Raw genomic sequence first — 27080 nt, 5'->3', positions numbered from 1 at the left:
TCCAGCTGCCGCTAGTACCTTCCTATTGTAAAAGGACCGAAGGTTTGTATGCCGTGTCGGAACAAACATCAGGACTACATCCAAATTCCGAGAGGGGGTTGTTGTTGTTCCTTACTCTTAACTGTCTCAAAGGACCTTATGAGGTCCGAGAGATCGTTGTCTCCCGACACGTCAATATCTCTGTGGCGGAAGACAGAGGCTAGCATGCTGCGGTATCCCTTGATGGTTGATACAGCTAGTTTCTCTTGGGTTCTTAAGTGTAACAGAAGATCTGGCAGTTGAGTTAGAGAGGTACAGGAAGAAAAAATGTTGTTAATTCCGCACCATTCCCTGAACACATCCCACTTTGACTGGTACACTTGATTGTGGACGTCCTCATCGCTCTCGCTATTGCTCTTGCAGCTTCCCTCGAAAAGCCCTTCGCTCTTGCCAGTTTTTCAATAGTCGAAAGGCAGTTAGATTGAGAGCGAGGAGATTTTGATGGTATCTCTCTATATGTGGCTGTCTGAGTAGATCGTTCCGACAAGGTAACGATCTGGGGGTGTCTACTAGCCACTCCGTCACTTCTGTGATCCAGGGTCTCATGGGCCAAAAACGGAGCTATCAGGGTCATGCAGGTGTTGTTCGACTCCCTGAAATTCTTCATGACTCAGTCTAGGATCTTGAATGAGGGGAAGGCGTACGTGTCTAGTCCTTTCCCAATCCATGAGGAAGGCGGGCGTGCACTGCCACTGCTTCTGGTCTTGGGAACTGGAGAGCAGTAAACAGGTAACCTCTTTGTTCTCTGCGTCTCAAAGAGGTCTATTGACGGTTCTCCCCACAGATTCCAAAGTCTGCTGCACACCTCGTGATGTAGGGTCCATTCTGTCGTGAGAACCTGTCTTCCTCTGCTGAGAAGATCCGCTCTGACATTGTTCTCCCCCTCTATGAAGCGGGTTATCAGAGTTATATTGTTCGCTTTTGCCCACAGGAGATCTTTTGCTGCCTCGTAAAGGGAATCCGAACAAGTGCCTCCCTGTTTCCTGATGTAGGCCAACGCTGTGGTGTTGTCTGCGTTGACCTGTACTAACTTGTTCTGGACCTCCTCCTGGAAGCGTATTAGCGCTAGATGAATGGTCACCAGTTCCTTCACGTTTATATGCCATTTCTTCTGATGGTCTTCCCATAGACCCGAGATCTCGCCCTTCCCCAGTGTTGCACCCCATCCCAATACCCAACGTCCGATGCGTCTGAATACAACACTAGGTCGGGATTCTTCTGTTGAAGTTCGAAGCCTTCTTGTAGTTTGTTGGTGTCGTCCCACCAACTCAACTGATTGTTCTGGAACAACCTACTAAGTCCACAGCGTAAACCGTAAATGAATCGGGCGCTCTGACAGCTGCCTACTGACTGCGTTCGGTAGTGAGGTAAGTTGTCCAAGCATCTGAGCAAGTCACGTGATCTTTGCCTTTTAAAGGGTTATGCCGAGAGACCATACAAATTGTCTATTTGTTTGTCACTGATGCTGGACGGCAAGGTGGTGAATCTCTTAATGAGGTGATGATTCTCTTAAGGCATGTGCCCAATAGGCAAAAGTCAATTGGCCTCTAGAGACCGAGGTCCTTAATGGCAAGACATTCTCATAGTAGTTGAATCTCAGCTAAAACGAAAACAACACTATGTTCTATTGAAGACGAAGGTGGAAAGTGAATGCAACCTACCTCTTCACAGCCGAATCGAGAGAATGATTCTCAAGGTTTCTGAACCTTTGCTTACAAAGGACTGAAACGCTAACAGCTATTCATTGCTGTAACGTGAGGGGTTGTAGTTGCAATGAAAGCGGGCTGGTTTCCAGTCATGAAAAACACATGGAAGTACTACTTCTCATGGGCTGATCATTTGGAAGTAGAGCTGGAAGGGTCGGGGAGCAGGCGATGTCTTCCGTATATATCTGTCAATTCGGGGTGAACAATGAACAATTACACCCCTCCGAATACGAGATATTTTGAAGACAAACTCAGATGTCTGAAGAAAACATTCCGCATTATCGCAATGCGATGCAGCGAGAGACTAGTAAAGACTTCTGTTACCGTGCGGTAAACATAAAGATGAAAGAGTCCAGAATATATATCTCTGTTGAAAATTCTCGCAATATTCAAGCGGATGCAGAAGATGTCATTCATGTATGCGAGAATCCCCGTTAATCGAGAACCCTTAAGTCCCGAATTTATTTGGGCTTGGACAGAGAAAAGGTTCGTTAGTCAATCATTGTAGGGGAGAGAGACATAAGCAGACTGTGCATCTCGGAGAGCCAGCTGGTACTGGGTTGTCTTTCTGCAGTCCCCTACTCAGTGTTTCTTGCTCACTCGCTATCCTGAGTTGCCAGGTAATCCATTCCTCGCAGGAATGCGTTCGGCTAGAATAATCGAGCATTAAAAAAGGGATCTATTATGCTCGAGAATTAATATTTAAACAAAAACGGATTTCGGTAAATACAAAAAACTGAGGTGGTGTTGTCGTGACCATACCATAAGTATCTTAAAATCGAAACTGGTAACTCCTGGAAGATGCATACAAGTTCCAGAGTTGCAGTCCATTAGGATACTAGCCGTCTCGGTCACAAACCGTAGAATTAACTACGGTATGCGACTACCCGCCGGACAATTCAACTGCTTAACAGAATCATGTCTCGAGGGTAATATACGTCGTGTATTTGTAGGTTTCTGTACAACGACTTCCATCCTAAATTCTTTTCCCTTAGAGGAATGAGAATAAGGATTGGAAATCTACACCCTTCCTTCTCTAGTCAAGAGAGTGAAGGAGAAGTCTTCCCCTAAGGAAAGCTTCAATAGTGAAAACAGAAAACCCGAAGACGAAAGTTCAAGCCAAACTGGATGTTCGCGTTCGTTCTTCTGTATTCCAGGGTTGGTCGTCTACTGAGAGATATCCTTACTTCAGTAGAAGTTCTTCTTACAAACGCTAGAAATTCCAGGAATTCGCGCATTCGGCGAGGTTCCCGATTATCGTAAAAACAATTATCGGGGATTCGATATAAAGTCCTGCGTGGCCTTTTGGGCTAAGGCAGAGGAGACCTCATTCTCGAAGGAGGAAGACTTCTGGGGTCTACCCTTCATAAACTGCGAAGGCGGGCTCCGAGGTACAGCCTGCTGCAAATCATTCGGATATAAGTCCGCCAATACCGCAAGTAATCTTTTCAGATCCTCCGCATGAAGAGTTTCTTGCGTCTCCTCCTCTGAGATCTCTTCCAAAGGATTGGCGATTTCTGATGTCGAACGAGTGGGGGAATCACGCGCATTGTCCTGCCTGCGTGCGTCATGCATGCCATCCAGCATGCTGCGAGGGAGCGTCACGATCCTTGGTCACCTCCCGTCACGCGTCTAGCTTGCTACGGAGGGAGCGTCTATGAGTGCTGCAACTTGCAGCGAGTCCAGCGTCTTGCTGGCTGTTAGCGTCTCGCTGTCTTAACTCTGGTGTTATCCTATACCTGGGTCTGTTGACGTCCTTAGTTTCCTTCTTGCGTGCTTCCTCTCTTAGTCCTTGCGACTTGTAAACGTCAAACAGAGACGTAATGGACTGCTGAAGCTCTGACAAGCACGCAGCTTGCGGTGCCTCTTGCTGCTGGGGAACAACTGGAGATGGCACTGCATGTACGTCTACAGCTTCGGAGACTCTAGCTGGGGTCTTCTGGCGACACCTCCCAATCCGGGGGAGGGGGAGAGGTGTGAACTGACGTAATGTGCACGTCTTCTTCCTTCGAAGAGCTATGCGTCCTATACCTCTGTTTAGGCATGGACGCGTCGTCCTCCTCCGACAGGAATCTCTCAGGAGAGCTCCAATTGGTACAAGAGGGTTGCTGGAAAGTAAAGGGGGACCTGCAGCTCTTGAGAGGTCTCGATTCTTGAGGTTGTTGCCAACCGCGTCTGGGTCTTGCGTCGTCCGAGGATGACGAACGCTTCCTCATCTCGCCTTTCCTGTGGCGAGGGGGAGCGTCCTGGGATGTGTCAACAGGATCGCTCGAGGGGACGTCCGCTCGCTGTTCAACATCTCTCACCTCCCTTAGCCTGTCGACGTTCCTTCTCCCAGGGGTTGGGGAGCATGGAACTAGGGCTAGGAGCATGACAGACACGAACGGACGCACCCTCCACTGCACTAGCACTGTCACCGAACTTGCGCTGCAAACCATGCACTGCCCCCCACATCACTTCCTTATCCGAAGTAAGGGATTGCACTTTCACACCCAAGGCAGAAAAAGCAGCCATGAATCTTTCATAGTAGGCTCACTTACCTCCGACTCCGCAGGTGGATCTGGTACTACTACCTTAGGGCTAGGATCAGAAATATTGGTGTTAGACAAGTTAGAAAGGACTTGACTATCAGAAGATCTAGTTGACAGAACACTCGAAGATCTAGCTCTCCTAATTCTGTCTTCTCCAATCTCCTCACATAACGATCATATTCTCTCCATTCTCTCTCCGACAACCTTTCACACTCATTACATCTGCTATCAAATGTACAGACATGCCCTCTACAATTCTTACATACTGTGTGGGGATCAAGAGCAGCTTTTGGAAGCCGGGTCTTGCGCCCCTTCACACACATTCTAACAACAAGGTCAGCCATCTTGAAAATTCAGAAAACAAGTTAAAAAGTCCAAGTCGGAAAGCAACAAAGTCTATCAATATCAGCGAAAGCCATCAACGAAAAACCAAGCAATGGGCACTTCACCAATTTGTAGTTAAAGCAAACCCGAACAAAGTAGAGCGAATTTCCAACGTGTTGCTTGAACGACGGCAGGGAATTTCTGAGGGCAAATGGGAATGGTTCCAAGTACCTGGATAGAGGGAGCACAGGTATGATTACCTGACCGTCTATCGGTCGATAGCCGCGAATTTTGAATTTCTGCCGTGTGCGCGAAGAATCGCGGGATAAAGCTATATATATATGTAACTACCAGGGAAGTTAGATATTTAAAAAGGCATATTGTTGGGGATCCAATCAAGATTCTCATCTTTTTACTAAAAGGACTGTCACAGTATTTTGAGATAAATGGGAGGAACTAAATGAAATGATTCATGATATTACTTTCTTTTGAATTACACTGAAGAAGGTTCCACTGACCAACTAAAATATTCCCATAGAAATATGTTTTTCCTCACTCAGCATATGAACTAGACATTGGGAATTTTGCAAGAACAGTAATCTTGGTCTACCATGATATTCAACACACTAATTTCCCTTGTGATCTAAACTACAAATGGTGGCAGTATAAGACTTTTCCTGGAAAAAATAAATAGATACAGTAATAATTCTTTAGAGGTGATTTTTACAATGGAAGCTTCTCTTTACTACTGGCCTCCCTCAGTTAGTGACAAGTGCACTTGTTCCGGCAGTGTGGGGAGTGTGTGCATCACTACCATGGTGAGGAGTGTGTTCACACTCTCACAGTGCAGAGAACTCTTGCGTTAATCTATAGGCTCTCTTTTCACTTTACCAGGCATGTTTGGCTCCTTTTGTTGAAGGAAAGCCCAACACAATAAGAATACAAAAAGCCTCTATGGGGCACTGTGCTGATACTAGTGGAACCTCTGCTGTCACTTCTGTGGTTCAAATACCAAAGAGGATGGTAATAAAGGTTACCTCTTATTTAGCAGAAGCCATGGTTGGATCCTTGGGATTCACTTTTAATTATGTACTTTCTGCTCAAACAAGTTCCCATTTATCATTGCCTAGTAGTCTCAGCACTGCTAAATAGGAGAAAACTTGTTCCAGCAATACCTTAAAATCAGGGGATATGTCCATCTATAAGAAGCAACGTATTGGAACTGAATCTCATAGATCTGTTCTCCCTGAAGAAGAAGATAATGATTTCTAGATTCCTCTGGAGGATGAAGTTTATTTTGGGAGATAAAGCACATAAAAAGACAACCAGAATCTCTATGTGTTGCATCAGTGGCTAAATTTCACATATGTGAATTCTAAAGTGATTTTTGGGATTTATACTTTGACAGCTGCTGCTAAGGACACTATCCCCTTGGACTAGGAAAAAAGGATACAAGGCAAAGCTCTAAAGCTAAATACACATTCCTGAAAGTTGATGTCTAAATAGCAGCAATTATCCCCCCTTGAAACAGCTCACGGGCAGATCACGGATTTTTAGTACCAAGACAAACCACAATGGAACTTTTTTGGGTAAAATATCAATTTGTTAGCAGGTAATTTGACCTCCTCCAGCCCTCACAAAGCTTGCAGGCTACTCAGACAACAGTTGATAGGACTATTTTCTGTCAATAGTGCCTTCTGGCCTGAATGTGCAGACAACAAACTGGATTCCTTTAATCTTAAGCATGTCCGGAGAGGAAATGATGCACCAACAAGCAATTGTAGTACCTATTGGCAACTATAAAGTGATAGATTTTTACCTAAAAATAAAACTTGTTAAAAAAACTGAACTTTTGACTAGTTTACTTCTTGTCTTATTATGTACCTTCCAAGAGGAATTTAGTTACTATGATACTGCTTTATTTTTGTTTTTGTTCTTTTCCTCTCCAAGACATGCTTATATTCTGAAAAAACCTTTACTGACTTTAAATGAAAAATGAATGGGTATTTTCTTTCAAACAATAATTCTCACAAATATACATTAAAACTGATGGGTTACATGGCTAGATAATAATTTGTAACTTACTTGAAGGTGCCATCTTGGAAGTCCTCTCTGAATAATGGATGGTTAAATAATTCTCCTGTAGGGGAATATAATAAATTGACCTCTGGAGGTGGTGGCTGCAAAACACGGGCAGGATCAACCATCGGAGGTGGCACTTTCTTTTTCACCATGTTTACTCTACTGGGATTGAGCAAATAATGTAAGTGAACTGCAAGGGCTGAAACAGCAACTGTTGTCAGATGAGAGAGGCATCCATCTATGATAAAAAAAAAAAAAAAAACAGTAAATTACATAAATACAAACTGGAATGTTTTTCTGAAACAATATTTTTTCATATAACCAAATGCAATAATTATAATCCAGCCCATTTCATGAGATGAAAGTATTCCAAGATATTCAAGATCCTTTTTAACTTGGGGTGGCAGTTAACTGGTAGTAGTGCCATGTGAGATCAAATAAAGGGTCTCAAATTCATGGGCTGCAAGAGACTCACAGCCGGTCTATGTTCAAAATTAAATTTGTTTTACAAAATTAAATTATCAAATAATTTAACCAGAACAGCCAGTTAGCTGAGAAGGATGGAACTGCCATAAGAATTTCCAGAGTTAGCTAACCGAGACCTTTGAGATGTGCCTAAAAAGACTTAAGAGTTTGATATCAACATCAAAACTTACATCTCTCACGAACATACACAAAAAAATGTTCATGAGCCTGAAACTATGATGTGTAAAAGTAAGTCTGTGAGGTTGACTTTACTATGCTTACCTTTTGCTTAAGGCTCGACCAAAAATGCTTCTGATCAGGCAATCTGGATTGCCATAAGGTAACCCTAGGAAGAACATGCAGTTGTAGGGTTTTTTTTTTGCTGAAGGAGATTAATTAACTACCACTGATTTATTATCAGCATAAAACCATTCAGTTAACTTTTATTTCATGAAGGACTGACAATTTTGCTGCCACATAATTCTCCATGGGTAGATACTGCCCTCTGTTGCACTGTTGCTCTAAGGGGTACATTATGGCAAATGTGTAGAATCTCTGGATGAGCCTGAATTCAAAGGTAAACATAGTAAATTAAACCTAAGTATATCAAAAACCAAAAAGAGTAAGGCTCCATAAAGATGCTGATTTAATGGTAAAAGCACAAAGCACTGTGCTAATTAGTCTTTTTTCATTTTCTTTATGGCTTAAAACAACAGGGTGGAATTTAGTAGTTAAGGAGGCAAGCTTGGTTTGGGATGAAAATATTTTACTGAAATATGACTATAGAGCCTATACCACGAATATAATTATACATACCCTCATATATATTATTTTAGCCTGAAAAAATCCATTGTGACCCTAAAAAATTCAAATACTTACTTACCCTATGCTAATTACTCTACATGAATGGCATTAATGCATCACATAGCCCATGTAACAGCATTCACACAAATACTGTATGATTTTTCTTAATAAAATATTAATTTAACTTCCACCAGCATCAAAATGTGCCAAACTTAGACTATTACAGATATAAAAAAACAAACAACATATAGCAGTCACTCATTTATCTATTATCACTTTATCCAGACCCTGACATAGCCCTCAAATGTTCAATCAGAGAACAGACACTCAGCTCCCCCAAAAATGCGCAGGGAGTGTCATCGCTCCCTAGATCCTTGGCCTCTACAGTATCTGGAATCAGTGTTGGGTTCTCTATGCCCCAAGAACAAGCGTCCCCCAGAGGACAACTCTTCCTCCAAGAGAAGAAAGGTTCTAAGAGGGGAACCCAGCAAGCCATTCCTGCCATTGGATTTCTACCAAAGCAATACAGTAGGATATAGCAAAAGGGACCTAAACTCCCTTGGAAATGGCAACAGCAGGCAGAAGTTTGGTAGGAGGGAGAAAGATATCAAAGACAACATTTGGTGTCACTTGTGAAGTATTATTAAACTCTGATGACACCTGGGAGGCCTTCTCTCTCTTCTTTTTCCTGGCAAACATCATCCACGGCCAGACAGAGCACCCTGAACGTGGACTATACCTTGGATTGCACTTGTGCTTTCAGCATGAGGCACATAGCATATAGGGGTCTATTTTTACTGAGATGAGGAACCTATTACATGGCCTGTTATTCCTTGCACAGCTCTAAACACCTGAGACTACTCTCTGATGTAGCAGGCTTTGCATTCTGCAAACTCAAAGTTGAAAAATGGCAAGTTGGGCAGAGAGCACAGAGATGTCCACACAACAGCTGCTAGAAGCAGAGTCCACACAACAGCTGCTAGAAGCAGAGGTAGAGTGCAGACAGACAGATGAGCAGGCATCCTCCTACCTGTCAGCAGTTAATGACCTTGTCTGAAAGTTAAATGGCCTTTCCAGCTCTCATTTGCAAGCACAATCCTTATGTAAAGAACAAAGGTTTGTATTCATGTAGGAACAAATCCCTTAAATGCACTCTCTACAGACTGCAAGTTTGAAAGGGAGAAATAAGTGCACTCAATCTAAAAATGTAGACAACTATAAATATGTTTGGTGAGAGGGAGGATGGTCTGTGGCAAAGCAAATCTATTTTACCATGAAACATGGGGATATTACTAGGAAAACAGTATTGACTATGAAACCTAAAAATTATATATAATAAAAATAATGTTTTATTCATACTTACCAAGCAATTATTCAGCTGTAGGATTCCTATGCGTAGGAATCCTACAGCTGAATAACTGCTTGGTAAGACTGAATAAAACTATATTTTAAAGAAAATGTAAATCCTAATTATAAGAAATATCCTGAAAACACTTTCCACATCTACAAATCAAGAAGGGAGCCAAGAGATGTGAAAATACAAGAGCGCACAATCTAAGAATGTAATAAAATTTTAACATGTAACTTAGACCCATGAGTTTAACTTTCCTCAGTAGATAGTTGCAATATCTTGGTGACAAAGCAAAGAACAGTGAAAAAACTCTCAGAGCAGAAAAAGTTATGTTCACCTATGGACAGAGCTTGGCATGCTTGTACCACTGTTGCCACAATCACAGAAGAGGAGTGAATCATGATCTTCCATGTAGCTGCTACAAGAAAATTACTGATATTACTAGTTGGTCTAGGAACACAGACAAAACTCCTCTGAGGATGAGCAGCAACTGCACTATCAAAAATTACTGCAACCTCTCACCAAGAAAAGGAATTGAAGATTAATGTTATGCTGACAATGAAAAAGAGCAGGAATCATTTAAAGAAAAGTTCTGGGGAGCAAAGTTGACAGGTCTTTCCAGACTTTCAGAAACGTCTGATATGCTAGAGACAGAGAAACTTAGGAGATTGGATGAGCAGAATGTAAGCTGGATCTTTATTGAGTATGTCTTGAAGAGAGCCAATGCACCTGAGAGGCAATCATAAAGTGAGGGGTCTTTAGTGCCAGCACAGATGAGCAATGCTTAGAACCCGAGTGTCTAGGGTTGGAGCCATAAACAGTGTCTTTTAATGCATCTACCAAAGCAAATAACTTACCAGGTAACTCTTCTTCCATGAGGAGTTTGCGACCTATTGGCTGTTTGGTAGATGGGAAACATCCACTATCACTTTGCCATTTGAAAATACCAAGTAACCAGTCTCTTCGTAAAAACTCCACATACCCCAACATGCCCACAAACAAAGTTCTGAAAAAAAAAAACTCTTTAGTTTAAAAAAAATATACAAGTTTGTAATACTGAAAACAAACCACTGACATATGCAGCCTTAATTCTTTTTTCCACTGGATAACCAGAGTTAATCATCTATTTCCCTTCATTTCTCATCACCTAGTTGTTTGACTTCTTTATCTTCACATCCTTAATGCTACTTTTTTCATGTGGTTAACCAGAGTCAAACCTCTGTTCCCTCTGATCTCTCTCCACTGTACTGTTTCAACTCATCTGTAGGGTGTACTCACTTCAGACAATGAGAGAAAAATGCTAGAGTAAGGGCACAATAGCAAATAACAATGAGCTTTTGTGAAAGAGACAAGAGAGAGAGCGAGAGAGAGAGAGAGAGAGAGAGAGAGAGATAGAGACTGTTGAGAGAAAGAGAAATAATGGTAATCCCATTGCCATGAAGTGTAGTAAAGGATGCTTGAGTAACATATATTGCCGTATAATAACAAGACATTTTAAATAGATGAGTGCAGACTACCACATTGGGCAGCCTCAGCTAAAGCTCTGAATCCGAATATAAAATTAGATCATTTCCCCCTGCCCGTCTTCTTCTCTGGTTGTTTGTATACTTTCACTTGTACTTCTTATTGGTACAACCATCAAAAGGTGATGGAGTAAAATTCTTTTTGTATTGTCCAAAACCTCATATGCAACATAAATGATGCTCAGTTGCCAAGTAGTGTTAAAATTTTTCTTTTTATTCCAGTGTCATACTACTCCCAGTCAGAGAAGGTTAAAAACAAAAACTCACCAATGAATACTTGGCAATAAACTGTTGGAAAATGCACAATTACAATGGCAAAAATAAGAAAGCCTAATGGTAAAATAATGATAATATGAAAATCTGTGAAGAATCAAGTCCATAAAGAACTACAAAAAGTCTGGAGCTGAGACAGCAAGATGCTACTTGCTAGATGGACATGCAGAGGTTATGACTTAACTACCACCCACCAAGGATACTTGACCAGATGTGGGTTCATCTTATTTTGCTGTGTTCAAGGTGCTACTGGTTACAGGATTGGGTTGGCACATCAAGGACCAGGTGACTCAAGGGTGAACAGTGCTGCTGGCTCATAAAAGTATGCAATTGATTGATAACTGACTGAAGGTTCATGTGGCATGTGCTATGTGTTCACATTACAGTTGAAAATGTCATAAATACAAATTGTCACCTCATCATGCACATCACAAATGGGCCAATGACTTAGTGTACTTCTACCCAGTGTGTCCTATGCTTATCCAGCATTTGCTGAAGTTCATTCTCCACCTACAGTGGCTGACTTTGTTCAATGTTTACCATGTTTAACATATAGGCAATAAGTTCCGAAGTGTGGATTTACCATTTTTTATGGTAATGAAGATGCATTCTTTGATTAAAAAAAAAAAAAAAAAAAAAAAAACAAAAAAAAAAAAAAAACAAAAAAAAAAAAAAGACTGCTGAGTCAGGGAGCATTTGAGACTACAATATGACTGCATACATGATTGATAGGGCTGTAATAAAAAAAAAACCTTAACTATATCCTTCAGGAAATTAAAACTTTTTTACAGAAAAATGACATTAAATATATTGTTCAGTAAATTAAACTAAAACTTTTTACAGAAATGACAGAGTAGAATGCATAATAAAAACACTAAACAGAAAAAATAAATCCTCAAGGTAACACCTAACTGCCAAGTATCACATACAGTAGATATATCACTTTGGGTAGAGTTGTAAAGAAATATACAACAAATTAGGATAACTATAGAATGTTACGAACTACAATTTTAACATCATTCCTCTTCTGGTTTCTCAGTGACTTGGAAAACAGGATGCCTGTTTGGTTCCTTTTCAGTAAATCCTTGTCAAGGGCACCGTGAAGTATGCACGTCCTGTGAAATTACTTGACAGGAACCCCTCCCTTGATACAGAAGTAAAACCATCTTGTTACTCTGCTTGATTTGTATTTCAACCAGATCACTGCTTTTTAGTTATTCCACTAGCATGCTGTTCTCACAAATTTTAATGATGTTCCATAAAAAGACAACCTACTTACCCATCTCTACAGTTAAATCTCTAAATGTAGGCACATCATCACTAAATGTAGTAGCAGCTAAGGCAAGAGCTTCTGAGTACAAATTTGAGCACATCTCTTCTTGAAGCTGCTCCAAGCTTCCACTTCTTTTGTGTTTCACTAACCATTTCTCCAGTCGACTCCCCGCATCCACTCTGATGAAAAAGATTCGTCCTTACCAAAAATTCTCTCGCTTATCAAGAAGTTACATTAGTCTAAATACCATTGTTTTCTGTTTGTAAGGAATTGTATCATTACAAAGTGAAACCAGTAGATATACAAACCTAGAAAATTATACTTTTCCTATGATTATGCTAAGTTGCCCCTGGATTTATGGTTTGATGTATTAGTTTTTGTGCCTATAAAATTTGTCATGAAGACACCTTAAAGAATAAAAACCATGCAATATAAAAACATGATGATTTAAAGAAAAATTGACAAGGAATGCAAGAACAATGTGTTATAAGCTACAGTACATAAACTATTGAACCATCTTATCAGATATACTGAGAACCATGAAAAACAGAGTGAGGCATCCTGTCTTGAAATCAGACTAAGCGTCACTAACACAAATTTTCATGTTCCTGTTGAATAAGGCAAAAAAAGCACTCAAAATTATCTCCACATGACAAATTTTCTGGATTGAAAGGGTTACCTCCAAGTTCTGAATGCTTTCGTTTACTGAATACCCATGGCCAAGTGCGCAATTAGTATATGCTACTGTTTTTTTGTTGTATTCATTTGGTAACATACTGTGTTCTATCCTTTTTTTTAAAACATACCTGAATTTGTTGGTATAAACCTATTACTTTAAGACTGCCTCTAAGTGCTGATTCAGAAGTGCTTAAAAAAAATCCAGCTTGCTGCCTACACATCCAGGCTCTGAAGTCCTTTATTGGCAGAAAATTGTCAAATCAAGTACCACCTGATTACAGGTTTAAAAGCTCACAAGGTCAAGAGTAATACCTCACAAAGTGATGGGTCTATATCGAAAACTTCATTTAAAATTTTTTTTTTGGGGGGTTTTGGAATAAAAAAAACAACCACTATGATTGTCTGAGTGGCTATTTTACAAGGCAACATACTGCTACTTAGGACACCATCCCCTACGCACCAGAGCCATTGGACTACAGTGAACATCAATTCTGGGGACAAACAAGGTGTTGTGAAATGAGCTAGTACCATGTTAGTACCACTATAGCGCATAGTTGCATAGGAACAATGCAATTATTTTTCATCTGCAGTGTAGACAAGTACCCTTGTTGTACTATTCCTTTTTATCAAGGTGAAAAGGCAAGGAATGACAAAACAATAAGGGTGAAGGATGAGGTTATGAGGAGGTTGTCTGCATCTTTTGCCAAAAATACCAGTCACATAGGTCAGGCCTATACTCCTCTTGTTTTTTATGTGAGAAATCTTTCTAGGTTATTTTAGAATACTGTCTTCAGGATAAGATCCCTAAGAGAAGCATCCACTAAGGGTTGGTACACTGAACTCAATAAGTTTTTTTAAACAATAGCAACAAAGTTTTGGAAGGGATCATACAGTATTAGGTGAAACTTTCCTACATGAGACAACCACACAGGATGGAAATAACTGGAAGAGCACACAAGTTGAACCCCTGTTCTTGAATCCCTCCAAGGAGGCAGAGTAGCAACTCTTTATGGCAGCTAGGGTGAAGAGCCTTTCCTATACGTATAGGTAAGTTATACCTCCATTAAAACATGTGATTAGTAACAACACTATACAGTACATGTACATAACACTCATGTATTAAACTTACCAATTTCTGCAACAACAGAGTAAAGAATCTGATGACAAAAGAATGTATTTTTCCATTCCAGGCTTTGTCATCACACGCTGGCAGTACTCGCTCATTCTACACATCATTCCATCCACTGGTTCAAGAAGCTCAGCCAAGCACTGATTACTTTCCTCCTCTGAAATATTCTGGTTACTAGTATACTCTTACTGTACAGTTATGACTATGAATTAACTATTAAATCAACATAATCGCATAACTAACATTTTAATATTAATAAATGGCTTCATAAAAAACCTGTCTATTTACATATTTACAAATTCATAATTAACTGGGTGAAACTGGAGTTCTCCATGTTAATCCAAGTTCAGGCATAAATCAACCTTATCTTTGCTGGTGAAGTTATTGTTGGTAGATTGACTTTCTCTGTCACTCACCAAACAAATCACCATTATTCTGCATTCAAGGTGACAGAAACACACTGAGCACTGCTTTTTCTACAAAAAATTAAGAAAACTTAATTTTTTGCTAAAAAAAAAAAGGAATATTAAAAATCTTTATAATAGAATTATTTGGAATATACTTACCTACTGCTAAAGTTAGCTTATACCTCTCACCATTATGTGCGATTGGCATAATAAATAAACAAAATAATGCTGGGCTAACTTGCAAGGATACAGTAGTGCCTCAGGTTACGAAATCAATCCGTTCCAAAGCGGCCTTTGTAACCCGATTTTTTTCGTATCTCGAACTACGTTTTACATGTAAATTGCCTAATTTGTTCCAAGCCCTACAAAAACACCACAGTAAATTTTATATTAAGCTAAATTGACCAATAAAACAATGAAATACAATTTGGACCATTCAATACCTAACCTAACCTTTATTGTACCTGTAAATAAAGTGTATTAGTGTACAGGGTACAAGAAATACTGTACATACATGTACGATCGTATGTAGTAAAATGTGGAACCTTACCTTTGTTCGAGTAAGGCGATGTCCGAAAGTGGTGACAGAGGAGGAGGGCAAATGGCAGAAAACATGAAAACTTAACTCTACAAAACACATTAAAAAATGGCACAAAACATTAACACTAAAAACTATATGAAACCACATTAACAAATGGCAGAAAAACATTAACACTTCTTGATTATCTCCATCTCCGTCTCCACAGCATCCTCTTCTTTCCGTGAACTTCAGCAACATTCTTGAGACCCATGGCTAATACATAAGTAATTAAGTTCACAAACAACACGATAAAGTAACTTACAGTACAACGAAAGCAAAACCACTAACCACGAATTGGCGTTAACAAACGAAATCTATGTGAACGAACGAATCCCAGGTGTTTAGGATAACGCTGCTGCAACGAAATGGTCAAGGAACGCCTTTACATAGAGGCATGATGGGACAGATGCTAACCAATAGGAGAGCAGGATCTTATGGTGCTGACTAGCATCAGGAACCAATGGGAGAGCAGGAGGATATTGGCGAGTCTAATGAGTTGGTGGCGCGCGAGTTTTAAAATTGTTCTCCGCGGCCCAGGCGAATCTCGGACTTTACAGTACATACACCCTTTTGCAACCTGAATTATTTTTGTACACAGAAGCAAAAAAATCTTCGTCTTTGCCTTTGTAACCTGGATTTTTTTTTGGTAACGTAGGGACTTTCATATGTAGGGGTATGACTGTATCTAAAATATGTACGTAGGTAGTTTAGATCAATGGGACACGTATACATACTATCTCCAAGCAGAAAGAGAAAGCAATAGCGTCTTACTCTCTAAGGCAGTTAAGAAAAGACTAAAGACGTCATGAGGTAGTGCGTGGTCTCTGACCAGCTATCACCTCGTACGAGCAGGAGTTGCCAGATCTCACTGATTCCTTGCTTACAATCTTTTATTGTGTTTTTTACTGGTTACCAGCTGGCACTTGGAAAAATATCCTATTGTTAAGACCCAAAGGTTTGTCAGCTATTAATTAAAAAATTTTTCATGTTTGTTACATTATGTTAGTATTTTCGTGATTACATACCAATACATTTACAATTTTAAAAAATGGTTTCCTACATTAAGTTCTGGGTTTATGTTATTTTGTGGTTAGTTCTCACCATCTCCCATAAATTTATAAAAAAAATTCTTGTCATCTTCTCTCTCTGTCTCTCTCTCTCTCTCTCTCTCTCTCTCTCTCTCTCTCATATAAGTACTGTACTGTAAATGTCCTTTAATGAAAATGTATTTCCAATTACTGCACCATATACATAAAAATTAAAAAAAATAAACAAATTACAGCAAGTTCATGACAGACTAACAGAGCCAGCATTGCAATATTTTTTTGCTTTGTCTGATTTATTGTATCTTACTTCTTTACAAGTTTAATTGACTATAATTATCACATATCATAACAGTAGAATTTCATACTTAGGCAACTCTCACCCCAGCCATAGTGCCTTTGAATTTTCATCCCAAGCAAGTTACTGTACTTCAGTTTAATGAAAAAATGCAGTTGCTCTCTCTCTCTTTCTCTCTCACACCTCTATCCTCTCTCTTTTTCACTCTCTCTTTCAGTATGTCTATATATTTACATGAAAAAACTACACTAATTAGTGAATATGCAGTTGTTGGCTCTACAAAAAAAAGTGAATTAGGGATAATTTTAGATACAACCCAAAGAAAAATCTGCAAATTAGTGAAATTTCCTCCACGGTACAGTGAACGAGGGTGTTTCCACAAAATTCTGCAACAAAATGAAATGCGGAAATGTGAAAGTCGTAAAAACAGGGGCACTGTATATATATGAATACACACTTGAAGGCTAAGGCTAGTGAAATTGCTGAAGATCAAACATTTGCTGCAAGACATGGACGGTTTCATCATTTCAAAAAATGTGCTAACTTGCCTCACATGACCATTAATGGTGGAGTCAGTGAGCACCAACAAAGAAGCAGCCAAAAATATCCTGAGATTACTCAAGGAAATGATTGATACAGAAGGTTATACCCCTCAGCAAATTTTTAATACTGACGAGACAGCAATTCTGGGAAAAAATGCCAGAAAAAGTGTACATACATCAGCCGTGAAGAGAAGACGATGTCAGGATTTAAGGTGGGGAAGAATAGGCTAACTTTACTGCTGGGTGGCAATGTATTGGGAGACTTGAAGCTAAAAACCTCTCATGTATCGTGCAGCAAATCCACTGGCACAGAAAAATATCACAAAAAGTTCTCTATCTATAATCTGGATTTCAAATGTCAAAGCCTGGGTTACCCTTGCTGTATTTTGTTTTCAAAGTCAAGTCAAGCCGTACTGATGAGAGAATGGGATTCCTTTTAAGATTCTCTTAATTTTGGATAATGATTTCCATCCTGATGTTAACAACTTCATTCACTCAGCCAATGGATCAAGACGTAATGGCCAAATTTCAAGAAATAAGAAATTATTCACTCACTGTACATACAGGCAAGCATTAAAGGAGATAAATGACCCAGATGTGAACTTAAACGTGGTTTCTGGGGGAGGGTTACAACATTTACAATTTGTATACAGGATGCTGATGATGCATGGTGTGAGATAATATAAACATGAATGAAGCATGGAAGGCCTTATTTCCACAGTTTGCAAATGACTTCAGTGGTTTTAATCAAGAAGAGTCAAGAGGAATCGTTAACAGTTTAGCTGATACAAGTGAAAAGTTACAGCTTGACTCAGGGAAGAGGACTTTGAAGAGTTGTTGAGAGCCACTCAAGAGAAGTTGACAAATGAGGATTTAATGGAACTGGAAGAAACGCAAACAACAGCAGAAGAACTGAAGAAAAACTTGTTCCCTTAAAGAAGCTTGAAACAATATTGATGGCCGCAGGGTTTTCTCTTATATGAAAAAGCCACTGACTATTTTTGAAAAAGAAATTGGAACCCCAATGTTGAGAGATTCTCAAGAGTAGAAACAACAATCAATGATGCTGTCCCAGTGTTATTGTACTTTATATGATAAAAAAAAAAAAAAAAAAAAATGCAAACAATTCCTTAGACAAATTTTTTCAAACCAGTGCCTTCAACCTTCAAGGCCTCCCTCCCCACCCCCTCAATGATTGCTTCCCCGCTGCCCCTTCCTCCCCAAATGAATAAGAAAGTGATGCAGATGAAATCTTTCTCCTGCAGAAGAGACATTGACAACCCACCACCTTTATAATTCCACAATACTTCTCCCTTCTCATTATCCATCACATCAAGCCAACAACAGCAGTTTCAAAGGTAAGAAAAAAACTGTACTTTACTGTGTTTTACCCATAATTGTTTTGATGTTAGATTTTATATATCATTCATATCAATAAAATGTACTCTGTAAAATACAGTACAATATACTGGTATTGTGCTTTAGTATGAAAAAACACAAATAGTACTGTATGTATTGACTTTGCACATAACAAGTTGAACTTATGAACAAATTCGAGATATGAACAGCCATTGGTGGAACGCAACTCATTCTTAGGTAGAGGAATGTCTAATGGGAGAGCTAAGGTTCATTTCAAAAATTTGTCCTACAGCATGACATCAGGTCTGCAGAGTATCAAAAAGTAAACTACAATCAAGTAATATACCAAGGCAATTGATAAGAAATACCATTAAATGTGAGTGCTTGAGCCTGGAGATGTAGATCATCAGACATGTCAAACTAAGTCAACCAGGCGATGTGAATGTCCGATGTCCCATGACAAATAAAAGAGTCTTCTCATTTGCCCTCATTTGTCCAGGATATTTTACATAAAAAAGATGTGGCATAGCTTGCTTCACAATGTGACCTATAAACAATAAAGAGAAGAAACTAAATTTGGTTGCATGGATTAAATACTGATGACTACTATGCAACGTTGAACAAAAAATGCAGTAATATTTCACAGTACAGCATTCAGCAAATACATTACAAGTTTTTTTTTTTCAATTCACACCTGATCAGCTACTATGTATTGCAAATTAATCATCTTAAAAATGATGGGATCATTACAGATAAAAACAGCTTACTTAAAAAGATCCAAAAACTAATTTTTGATATATTATTTACAACTTTAACTTTGACATTTTAAAAAGTAATTTATTTTCTTCCTAGGTAAAAAAAACCCAAGCAGTTTCATATATGGAGTATTCCTTCTGCACATACTACCATACAAGCAAAAGGGAGTCATCCCTTTTTCTTCAATGTTAAATACTTCTAAACTTGGATAATCTTCCATTTCCCTGAACAAAAACAGAGGCTCTTATAAAATAAAGACATGTATTTCAATATAAACATTGTATATAAAAGTTTATTACCTGCTCTTGCTGCAATTTTAACTACATCATTCTTCATACTGTCATCTATTATATCACTAAGAATCCTTTACTATATTCAGCAACAACCAAGTCAACTGCCCTGCAATAACAAAACATAAGCACATATCAATATTAGGTCTAAAAAAGAATTCAAATGACATGAATGTTACTTAAGGCAAAAAATGTACATACTCATCCTAAAAAAAAAAAATAATCCTTTAATTCAAACCAAATTTTATTCTTTGAATACAATGTTTCAGATCATTGGCTAATCAAATCTTGTTCACTTTGGTATGAATGGGCATGACATGTTAAATATTTATCAAGAATAAAATAATCTTGTATGCCCTCAGGAAAAACAGCTCTCTTTTTACAAGAAATAAGACATTCACATTTCTCACATCCCTATTTAGTTTGTAAATCTATCTCAAACTTGTCTGGCTTTTTAATGGGAAAAAGCTAGACAAGGTTAGGACAGTCAGCTGAAAAGTCCAATGAGTGTGATGCATAGTATTCTCAGGTGAATAAAAAGATGAAGCGAAAGAAATGAGATGAAACTGAATTGGTACAGGAAAGTGGTCCACCAGCAATCACACCTATTTTCATAAAGAGAGGGGAGAGAAAATATATGATACTATTTTTTTCTAATATAATTAAAAATCAGCTCACTTTTCTATGGAAAAATTCATAAACATTTCTAACTTGTTAAGTATACTATTTCCAAAAAAAAGAAAAAGAATATAAAGTTCATATAAAGTAACAAAGACAAACATAGCAAATATTTGTACAAATATTTTTACATATGGTATATACAAAGAAAGAAACTAATAAAGATAAAACAAACAAATAATATATATTTCAAAAAATAAAATTTATTTATTAAATACTTATCACTACGATTGAATAAAGTTTGATCAATTAACAGGATCACTTATTTTATAATGTCTGTCGGCCACCACTGGTTCAAGCTTCTATTGTTTTAATTTTTTTTTATTCATCTCAGTGGGGAGGTTGGGAGGTAATTTCATAAAAGCTGTATAAAAGTATAAAAAATATTGCAAATCTTAAAGTAGTAATTTGTATTTTTCCTAACATACAAACCTGCAAGTCTTATATATGGATTTTGCTTGCGAACACAATTTGGAATGGCCATTATGTTTCAAACTGTCGATAGCTACCAGGGCAACAAGGAAAACAAAAAAACAGTTTTAAAGTCAGATCCTTGTCTGACAACTCTTCCAACAAAGAAGAGAAATTGATACTCTTCAAGTGGCCAGACTTGACTAAGGGCAGCTCTGTGGTCCTTAAAAGCTCAGATGGAGAGAAGCTTCTCTTCAGTGAAGGAAGACAAGAACATCTGCTACCTGCTGAAGAGTAGCTCCAACAGGAGAGATCCCCGCTGATAACACCAACCAAAGAACACAGCCCATTTCCCCTGCTACACAGCACAGAGTCTTTACAAAGGTATCCAGATATCTATGCCACTGTGAGGCAAGAAAAGTCTCTCACTCTCAAGAGATGCTGGATAGTCTCCAGGTGTCAAGTGACAGACTCTCACAGGCTGTTGATACTTCTCTACGTTCGGCTGCACAGCATGATGCAAATAATGTTTGAGGGGGGGTGTCTACCTCAAATGAGAAGAGGAACTGCTTTACAAGGCCTGTTCTCACCCTGGACAGCGATTAAGTACCTGCAGCTTCTCTGACGTAGGAAGTTCATATGATTGAGGGATTATATATATCCAAATAAACAATCAAGCATATATTCAAAACAAAAGAGCAAAAAAAAAAGCATGAAAGAAAGCGAACGGCAAGTTGGGTAAAGTGTTAGAGATGTCTTCATTCAATGGTGGCCGGGCCGTTCCAACTTGCATTTGCTAGCTAGAATGAAAGTTTGTATTTATCTAGGAACAAATGACAAATTATAAAATTTTTCCAGAGGATACAAAGTTCTACTTGGTAAAGTATTAGACAATGTAGTAAGATAACAATTTCAACATACCTAATGAAGGATTAGTTGGATAGATGGGAAAACTGACAAACCAAAGGAAGAATAAACAGAAAAAAAAGCATAAGTAAAACTGATTGGTTTAAAAAGAAACTATAAAAGTTTGAAATCATGACAGTGAAAACAAACACTGTAATACAGAAGTATAGCAATAAAAACAGTGCAAAACTTAAGAATTGCCTATTAAAATAGATGTAAGAACTTAACCTAACTGCAGCAAGAAAAAATTGAGATTGCTATTCAAGAAATAAAATTTTCTTACCATACTATATTTAAACATAATTCTGTAACATCAAAAAATGAGTTCATACCTATGTCATTACAGGATCAGGCAATAGCAACTGAATCTATAATCATCTATATATTAGGTAATGTGCTTGCTGAAGTAGTTACTAGACCATAGCGCCAATCTGTGTGTGACAATTCCTCACCCATATCATTATTGGAACTTTAGCAATTAAGTTTCTGCAACTTAATATATGTGGGAGTTTCATTTTAAATAATGTTTAATCACCAACAAATTAGTCTTATGCAACCATTTGTGTTAAAAAGTTTGGTTAAACAGCTCGACTGTCATTTGAGTTGCCCCCAAATTGGAAGCATTTTTCATTAGAGTATTAATTAATAAAAAAAAAGAAAAAAAATCTTTACTAGCCTAAATCAGAATAGAATAAAACATACAGGGGACTGTTTTACACACCACGTGAGTACTAGGGTAATATGATGACATCACAAATCAATATGGGGTAGGCTATCATAAATGTTTCCTAATACCTAGCCTATAAGACCTAGACTTCCCACTGCTTAAATCTGAAGCAATCTTACGACAAGAAGCTAGCTAGGTAGTAGCTAGTAGCCTAGTAGTAAGTACTAGGTAGGTATAGCTATGTAGTTGGACAATCCACTGGAAATGGAAGCAATAAGTTTGCCTATCAGCCACTTAGGGCTGTCTAGGGTATAAATGAAGCACTAGACAATATTTTTCATGAGTTGACGGAGACATGCAACCTACAAACCTTCGACAACTTTGGCACCAAATATCCCATCAAAGTTTAATCGAGCGTAATTTTTTTCGTAGTATCCAACAGTCTTGTCTATGGCGCCTATCACTCTCAGAATTAATTGAGGATCTGCTGACTGATGGTAGAGCCTCAGACCACTCCTCCATCAAGTTGCTTTCAGCTCCACCGTTAATTTTTTCCTTCCCAGAGAGTTCTCTTCTGTCTTTTGGACTTTGCGATGAATTTGTGGATTTTGCAAACAGTGCATTTCATTCCAGGTAAGTCGCCAGAATATAACATAGTATAATAAACATTATTAACACACATAATATATGTCATTTTCTATAACCACTAATGTATGAGAAGATTAAAACTGCGACAAACTTAAAACTAAGACGCCTATCAATACATGTACTACGACTCTATTTGTTTACAAAGTTTTTTTAAAAAAATGGTTTTTATTTCTCATCCCGGGATAGTTAAACAACAAAAATAACGGGCAGTGAGACGGTAAAATTGAAATATATTTGTATTACTAATAATTAAACCGATTATAAATTTAAATTATATTTGCAATATAAATTATGCACGTATATTTATAATCATAAAATGTGGATGTATCAGCGTTTACATCATAATTTTGTTCACTGTTATAAGAAACGATACCAAAGAGCACCACGTTTACTATCTCTTTCTGGGTCGGAAGTTTCTCTTTTGGTTGCAACACCGGTCTTTCGTGATAAGGGCAGACGCTGGAATTGGGGCGACTATTCTGAAGAGTAAATGGTACTTTTAGATAACTGATTACAATTATTTTGCTTTTAATAAATGACCTGAAATTTACAAACTATACTATTTTTGTTTCAATATTATTGTTACCATACCATTTCTGGTGCATGATACAAGACATGAAATAGGCTACCATGCAAGGAATGGTAAAAGACAAGGGCGTTGTCAGGAAGTCTCTCTAAGTGGGGGGGAGGGGCAGTGGGGCACCTATTATAGACATGGTGATTTATACTAAGACCTAATTGCAAGGTCCGAAGAAGTATTAGATAAATGTAAGATAAATCAATATTGACTATCTGATAGGAAACAACAATAAACATAAAATGGTAAATACACGTAACAAGTAATAAAAACAATATATCACTGAGGTTTCAGATAATCTTGTATACTTTGCCAGAAATTGGCTTATGCCTAAGCACACCACACACACACACACACACTATATATATCATATATATATATATATATATATTATATATATATATATATATAGATATATATATAGTAGATAGATAGTTAGATAGATAGATAGATAGATAGATAGGATGATAGATAGATGGATAGATAGATAGATAGATCTATAAAACATTTCATAGAAATATGCTTCGAAACCTTTTAGAAAGAGAAGATGCCTTCCCAGAGTAAGTCAGGCACTCCGGCAGGGGTTGCCTTCCCAAGGTGGCGGCAGGGATACTCACAAGGCCTGGAAGCATTGCATTAAGATGACTTCCAGCCTCTCTTCCCGAGGATACCTTCCCAGAAGAGATAGATTCACCAAGCAGGGAGGTCCTCCATCAAGGCTGCCTTATCAGGATGGAGGAAGTGCTTCTACCAGTCTGAAAAAGCATTCCCACACAGGGGTATGGGCCAAGGCTTCCTAGGGAAAAGCATCCCCTTTATATGAGTCTCCAGCTCCTGCCAGTAGGCTACACCATGACGTTGCGTCATTGCTGGGTAATCTGCCTGTTAAGAAGCATTCTGATTCTCATCATAATGATAGCATTATTACTATTATTGTTTGTTTTATATAGTGTTTTTACGTTGCCTGGAACCAGTTATTATTCAGCAACTGGACCGACGGCTTTCCGTGAATTCCGACCCACGTCGAGAGTGAACTTCTATCACCAGAAATACACATTTTTAACCCCTCAGTGGAATGCCCGAAATCGAACTCGAGGCCACCGAGGTGGCAGGCCAAGACCATGCCGATCACGCCACTGAGGCATGTATTATTATTATTACTTGATTATTATTATTATTATTATTATTTATTATTATTTATTATTATTATTATTATCATCAAATAATGCATACGGAAAACTAAGAGGCATCCTGAATAAGAAATTCAAAGAGAAGACTGGAAATATCATAGTATACTGTATTTCCGGAAAAGTCTTTCAGATCAAGAGATTCGCACATGAAACTGAGATAAAACACCCTTTGATATGGATATGACACATGGCAAAACAGAGGCGAAAAAGCTCCTCTACATGAAAGATAGAGAATAAGAAAGTCAAAGGAGTGACTCCTGAATAAAGCACGTGTAAACATAGGGAGAGAGAGTCAATATCTGCTACGGAATCGCAATAGTAAAATAGAAAAAGCACCCTCACTATCAAATGTAACACATACAAAATTGAAAGGAAAGAAGTGCTCTAGTGCAGCATCCTCCGTATGAAGATCAGAGAAGGGATCCTCAAGTCCTATATATACCAGATGAAAGAAGAAAAAGACTAAGGCATCCCGAATCTATAAAATTGGCATCAGAGGGCCTTTTTCAAGGTCAAATATGTCCACTCACCAAAATTTAAAAAAGAGGGCAGAAAATTCTACTAAAAAGTATTCACTTTGGAAATGGAAAAAAGATATTGAAAAAACAAGTAAGAGGATGGGACCTATAATACTATATAGCACATGTAAACGATAAACAGGAAGTGCCCTGTGCATGAAAAAGGACAGATGCAGTACCACGGGTAATACTAGTGGTCAAGATACATTCACGAAGAATTCCACTCAAGAAAATGTGTAAATGGACCCCCAGGTGTCATTCGTGACTCATGCAAAAACTATGATCGATTTGATTTATGAAATTTACGCTGTCAAACGCCTCAGTGGCGTGGTTGGTATAGTGTTGGCGTCCCACCTCGGTGGTCGCGGATTCAATTCTCGGCCATTCCATGGAAGAGTGAGAGATTTTTTGTTATTTCTGGTGATATAAGTTCACTCTCGACGTGGCTTCGGAAGTCACGTAAAGCCGTTGGTCCCGTTGCTGAATGAATAACCACTGTTCCATGCAACGTAAAAAACACTATACAAACAAACAACACGGCGCCCTTCGTCATTCATCGCTTAAAACAGTGAAAAGAGTGAGTATAAATATATCCAGAAGATAATAAGGTGAAAGAAAAACCAAGGATGAAATAAGGGGAAATGGAACTGGAGAAAACTCCACAGTTACACCCAGAAGTAATAGGGAGGTTGAACAAAAACAGACTGCAGAAGGGAGAAAGCAAGTAATAGAGGTAAAGCAAAAGGTTAAGAGTGAATCAGCTAGAGGCCCCCAAAGGGACGCTACAAACACCCTTAAGTAAATGCCTACAGTACACACTAAGATGCACTAACGGCACTCCAAACCCTCCCACCCTTATGGCACATGCCTAACTAGAAAGAAGAATCTTCTACATGAAGGATCTTCATGAAACGAAATCAGTTGAGGCACTTTCTTCATTATATGTGTCACAAGCGAGAATATCGGGAATCGTTCCTATATACGAGACTAATTCCGCCCATGGAGAGAAAAGGGATTTTTTTTAAACATCAGAAATGCAATGTAATACAAAGAAAGAGTCGGGCTCCAAGAAGGTTCCTGCGTAAAAGGAGTCAAAGAAAACACTTATATTTTACATATACCGCCACATGCATAAGTAAAACACAGCCTCGAGATGGTTTTTTTTTTGGGTTTTTTTATTTTATTAGAGAACAAACTATACATCCATCAACACGGAAATAAAGAAGTGAGCTGGACTTACAAACCTCATTAAGAAAGTTTGTTGGCAAATCACCAGAAATCTGATTCAGCTGGGCATGAGATGGGACGTCAGATTTACTCGCAGCCCGAGAGAACGTCGTCCTTCGAAGGGCAAAGACACTAGGATTCCTAGTACGCGTAAAAGAGTAACAGCAGAAAGAGAGGCTTGGAATTTTGTATGTGACATTCCTCTCGACCTCATGCCCTCAGTAACCGTGGTTAAAACATCACTGGGTCATCCACGAGGTCAGGCTATATAAATAAACATTTCCCATGCCCATGGAAAGGTAGGGTTCTCACACGTTAACCCTCCGAGAAGTACCAAGACTAAGACTAAGACAGGTGCGCCTGAGATCCAAGAAGGGAAGAAATTTGACTGAAGTACTTGGAAAGGTCGAAGATGAGCAAAGTGCAAGAATGTTAGATGCATAGTGAAGGGAATATGAACACGTAAAGGACAATGGGAAATTTGTTCCATGTCGTAAAGGAGAGACAATCCACCTTATTATCCCATTTCAGTAAGAGTAGGAACGGAGCCACTCGAGGTGTGGTGGCGTAAATAGAATATGCTCACGCTCACGTTTTCTGCCATTGGGGCCATGTTTAAGGAATATAGAAACTTTCCTATGAAAGCTTTACGGGAGAAAAAAGCAGTAGTAAGAAATGACAAGCAAGATTTGGTCTTTATGAAACTAATCCCTGGAAAAGGTTAAGGGAGATTCTACAGAGGAGTGATGCTGACCGTATCATGTAGAAGCTTAAGTTACCCTTCCTTCCCTGCTGACGAGGCAGG

At 38.6% G+C, this 27080-nt stretch overlaps 1 protein-coding gene and 1 pseudogene across 7 annotated transcripts in view; both read right to left on the bottom strand.

Annotated features, from left to right (window-relative positions):
* LOC135201932 (UPF0764 protein C16orf89 homolog) overlaps positions 1–14777 on the bottom strand; it is a 31101-nt pseudogene extending 16324 nt beyond the window's left edge.
* The window catches only part of LOC135202221 (uncharacterized), a 168186-nt gene that overhangs the window by 119376 nt on the left and 21730 nt on the right, over positions 1–27080 (bottom strand). The gene's annotated exons all lie outside the window — the stretch shown is intronic.

The sequence above is a fragment of the Macrobrachium nipponense genome, chromosome 30, assembly GCF_015104395.2.
Source record: "Macrobrachium nipponense isolate FS-2020 chromosome 30, ASM1510439v2, whole genome shotgun sequence".
NCBI lineage: Eukaryota > Metazoa > Arthropoda > Malacostraca > Decapoda > Palaemonidae > Macrobrachium > Macrobrachium nipponense.
Note: the sequence above shows the minus strand (reverse complement) of the source record. Positions and strands in the feature narration are given on the sequence as shown.